The following is a 5,549-nucleotide window of genomic DNA, read 5'->3' as shown; positions in this document are numbered from 1 at the left end:
AAATAACAATTTTCAACGCCTGTAATAAAATTATGCACCGGTTTTACAGGATACCGATTTTAAACGGCGTTTTCATGACAAATTGGATTGCATATGAAATGGTGATTCGTTTTGTATTGCTTAAAACTAGACAGCTCCGTAACCAGCAATTTAGAGTTTTGTAGTCCTGAATGATCCAGGACTACTAAGCATTATGCTTACCCCAAAAACAAAGCTTCTATGCTGGTCTGGTTGCGAACATATTGTGTGCCAGCTGCTTGTTTTCCTGTGAAAATTGATTGCATAGGTTAACAATTTTATATTATCTGTATTCGAATTTCAATTCCATAAAAAGTAAGACATACAGCTGCATATGGCCTTTCAGTCTCTCTGAGACTGTCGACTCTGTCTACCTGTAAGGGGCAATGACCTAATTATATGTTACGTACGTATTTGCCCCCAACTTTGTACGCAGCGACCACAACTACTCTGTAAAGAATATTGCACATTAAGAATATTTATTAGAGTACCTCTACTAATAATTAAGTAAAGTACCTACTCCTAGATATGATTAGCTTTCACTCCGAGAACTATACCACTCTCTGGTTCCTTTTTTCTCTCTTCCTAATCATCGTTCCAAACACAAGAACTAGAGTACCGGAACTAAAGGAATTATTGAACTAAAAGTGTGCTACACGTTTCCTAAGCGAAAAATAACCATATAATTTTTATTCGGACATACTAGGCACAACTCTACACCGGGTTTATCCATGAATGAGCACGCCTATGGTTCGTTAGGACACTATTTTGCGCAGGCTATTCATCAGCGTCTCAAAGCAGTACTGGCTATTTCCATGTGTTTCTGACTTTTTGGTAACTCTCTTTTTCGAAAGCACACCGAAAGTTGAAAGGTTCGAAATTTAAATGTTCGTAGCGCACGAAAGTATTGGTTGGAGACAGCGAAGTAATTTGCAGTTTGCTTGCCATTTAAAGTGTATATACAATGAATTTTTAAAATTTTATGTAAATTTTACAAGTATTATCTTAATGTAAAATACGCACATACACGGCTTTATCCCCACGAGGTAAACAGAACCAAAATCACAAATTTCAAAGGAAATATAGAGTAGAAAATGTATGTTAGGAAAAATACCTCTTTTTTTCAAAAAGTTAGTGCCACAACTGATAGAAATTTACGTAATAAACATAAATTAGTCATGCCGTTTCATAGGCTTAGCAAAGTCAGTAAATCATTTATGGGGAACTGTATACGATTTTATAATAGGTTGCCGGAGTCTGTTCTTGATATGCCCAACCGAAAATTCAAAGAGTATGTAAAGAAAGTACTTTGTGAGAAGGCTTATTATAGGACTGATGATTACCTTAATGATAAAAACATCTGGCTCGAGCTTGGCACAGGAACCTCGTAATTAATTGTAGTTTAATTTGAACTTATATCAAAATTTCAGTACACTCTGTACATAAATCTTTTTAAAATTGGCAATCCATAAAATATATATATATATATATATATATATATATATATATATATATATATATATATATATATATATATATATATATATATATATTTCTTTTTTCAATATTAAATCTCATAAATATATAAATCTCCCGTGAGCAATGTATTCTCCCGTCCATATTCTATTCTAAGTATAATTTAATATTGTGAAGTTGACGTTGTTGAAGAAAATGCTGCAGTGCAGTTTGTTACCGCTTCTTCTGCACTGACGCCTTGGAAGCGGCAGTAAACTTAGTTTTTAAGTAATTTATTTGACGTCAACCAAGTTGTTAAACCATACGACAATTATTAAGCGATATAATAATATCCTATAATAATGAATAAAAAATTTTGAATTTTGAATTTTTTGAATTTTAAAAGAAGAGCATAAGAGCCTTGTCCTTTAATAACTTATACAAATAGCGCCAGTAGAGAAGCAGTTGGTACATACATTACTTTTTCTTTGCCACAGATGATTCATCATTCTAAATTTCTGGTATGTTAATACATCGTATCTACGAAACCGTTTTCGGTCTTTTCTGAGAGAATACAAAATGTAAATTCGTACCAAACCAAGGTTTGTTCAGAGCGTATTCTGTATAATGCACTTTGTTAGCCTCTAAAGGTACACAAATGTAGTTTTAAGTGCGGTTTTATTTACAAAAGAGCTTGGAGACGAAATAGATAGCATTATAGGTGTGTCTATGTTTATGAGATTTAGCTTTGGAATCTTTCCATGCTCCATGCATAAACTTTTGAAAAAACATTTCATGCGGTTAAGTTTATAATCGTTTTTTATCAACACTTTTTACTGCCTTCAGACTAAAGCTAATGAAGAATATAAAAAGTAATCTATCTCAGTTTCAACATATCAGTTTTGATAGTTTCTAGATTACAGCCAATAAAATATATATGTTCTCGTTAAAATGTAAAGCATATCTGAATATAAAATGTTTACACCCTGAGGTCCCTTAAAAAGAAGGGTTCTTTCATAAATATGTAACTTTAGGATATTGCTTTAGTTATACGTAGGATACGTGAATAGCCCTTGATCCCTGCCAATATAAAATTGGACAGAACTGAATACGAGATTTGATAAAATAAACTATTTATTTAAATTGTATCGAATACGCACAATACGCACATATGTAGAACAACGATGTCATTTATTTATATATGTAGTTTTTATTAGGACGTTCTGGTAAAGGGTCAGGTCAAAAGTACCCGAAACCGCCGAGCTTGCATGAAGAGATTTATGAATGTGGATGAAGCGAAGGAAGTATGCAGAGATCGTGGCAAGTGGAAAGAGGTAATCTCTGCCTACCCCTTCGGGAAAAAAGGCGTGATTTTATGTATGTATGTATGTATAACAACGAATGGTTCATCATTTTATCTTGCCAAAATTGCGTCCTTTACTAAAAACAGCTTTTACTAATGTGCGGCATCATAATGCCAAAAGTAATTCAACAAAGGATTGCGAAAGTACATATTTATTAAGCTTTAATGGTCGTACAATTAGAGTAGGGGGAGGTGTACAGTTTCTAGTTAAATGAAAGGGGCACGTTCACAAACCACACTTGTTCAACTTCATTAAAGTTAAGCTTTCGGCACTCGCCGACACAGCCCAATCAAAATGACGGGTTTGCCAACTCTACTTGTGAAGGGAATTTGTTTCATGGAATTAAAGTGAAGTGAAAAAACATTCAATATATCTTCAAGAACATTTTCTCCCGTGCATTATGAGAAATGTAGAAAAAAAAATATCCGTTTATCAAGAAATACCTGTATTTATATTTTAAACTCTTATTATTTTTTCTTGCTTGGGGCCTGGGTTAATTTGAGACTTTTCTCTCTCCACATTGACCGGTTTTCGGCGTCTATTTATAAGCCTATTGGTTCGCTTATCATCTTTTGTTACTATTTATTTCAATTTAACTTGTAGATACGAATTATCATAGAGATTCCCATAAAAATAAAGGTTGTGTAATCAAAGTGTCAATCAGCGGCGACGGGCTTACTTAACTAAATTTGCGAACATGAACGTTGGTTGTAAAAGTTTAACACGTCGAAACGGTTGGTTCGAATAATTACAGCAACAACTCTAATTGGTTACTCAAAGTAGAATTGTCAAGATTGCTTGTTGTATAATTTTGCAACAGCTTTGACAAATGCTAAGGGTTTATTTCCCTCGCAATCGACTTGTTGACTGCGGAAGCATAGGAATGGACGTTTTGCTTTAATGCGTAATGCATTCATTTTTAGTTCCCTGCTTATATTATTAAATGTTTTTGAATAATTTTAGATATTAATTATTAATAATAATTTTAGAGGTTTTAGAGCCTAACGGTGAAACAAAAGAGATATACAGATTACATGAAATGATAGTCTTTGTCTATCACTTTGAAAAAACGCGTGATATAATGAGTACATCATTAAATAAATTTTAAATTGTATCATGCTTACGATATAGCGCACATCTGTAGACGACTATTTGTAATTAATTCCGCTTTTCTTCTAGAGTGTTCTACTGGACCTTTAATACAACTTTTATAATTCCGAACAAACCTGGAATCTGTTCATTGGGCCGGCAAAACGAAATCCAAATAGAAGCAGGAACATAAACTTCAGAACTCCTCGCTTAAAAACTTTTCCTTCGAATACAAGAAAAACACAATCCAACACCTGCGATTTACTTTTTAGATCTTCACGACTACTATCAAAATGTCTGGAGCAGAACTTAATTAAGATTTTTAAGTTGTGTTTGCTTGTATTTTATGCTCCAAAAAATTATAATATCGTTAAACTGTAGTTACTTGCGGGCTCAAGAAAAGCGAAGACGCTGCAGGTAATAGCCAAGAAGATGATGATTATGATTAAACTCAGCCATGTAGTTTTCCACACTTTAGAATCCATCTGTTTCTCCTAATTGACTTTAAGAATTTTCTAAATGAATAACCTATATAGCAGTACCGATATATAATACCGTATAGAATTAGGTACCTATAAAGCAATTATCATGATCAAAGCTAGACTAGTCTGTCAACAATCTCGGATCACAGAAGTCAGAGTAGTCGCTCAGCTTCATTTATTCCCACTCCTGAATCGTAAAAGTGAACAGACACTAATGATTCTGAATATTGTTAAACAGCTAGTACAAACGACAATCGCGAATTAACATCAACATAACGATAAAATTTAGCCATCACGTCTGCTTGATAAAAGGAAAAGTTTGCATGATTGGACGCATTGCATATTGATGCTCTCTCATAAATGTTCACTTTGTGTTTGGAAAATAAGATGATACTTTTATCTGAAAATGATACCCATAAGTCAGCCATGTTTATTCACCTGTATCTCTCGCTTTAGCTTATTCTCACGACATGGTGTTAACAGCAAGTACTTATATTGTTTACCATAACCTAAACAAATTAATTACTTCAATTAATCAGAATCTTATTGCGATTCCTATGATTATATTCTTTCCTACTTCCGAGATCATATGCCTTTAAAGTCCACATATTACCACTCCACTTACAAGCCGATATAATTACGCAAACTTCGCAAATCAGAAGTAATAGTTAGAAGAATAGTACCTTGTGTATTTCAACATAAACTAGGCATATTCACCAAACTGTTCCAGTAATCACTTTACCTGCAGCGCGCTGCACTACCTACCGAGTTATGAACGGTAACATACTGCGATTCTATTTGTATATAACTCGCTTAAATGCCTCATCTCTCTAATTGCGACCTCCGTTGTATAGTTTTTAACAGGCCCTTTCGCCACACAGGCGGCCTTTGAGTTCAATTCCCAGCACGGGCATATATTTGTTCTTTGTTTTCATGCAACTATGCCTGTGCTCGATGTCTGATGTGCTTTAGTATGTTTTATTACAATTCGTTCACCAAATAAAGAAATGACTCTATATGTTCGTAGTAAAAATCTTTATGTGTTTCAAATATATAATATATACATACAGTTAATTTTTCTATTCAAAAATTCAAAATTGTTTATTTCTTCAAGCATGTGATTGGAGTCTCCTTTTAAGCG

The sequence above is a fragment of the Amyelois transitella genome, chromosome 17, assembly GCF_032362555.1.
Source record: "Amyelois transitella isolate CPQ chromosome 17, ilAmyTran1.1, whole genome shotgun sequence".
In the NCBI taxonomy this organism is placed as follows: Eukaryota; Metazoa; Arthropoda; class Insecta; order Lepidoptera; family Pyralidae; genus Amyelois; species Amyelois transitella.
The sequence above is the reverse complement of the archived record's forward strand: the minus strand, read 5'-3'. Positions refer to the sequence as shown.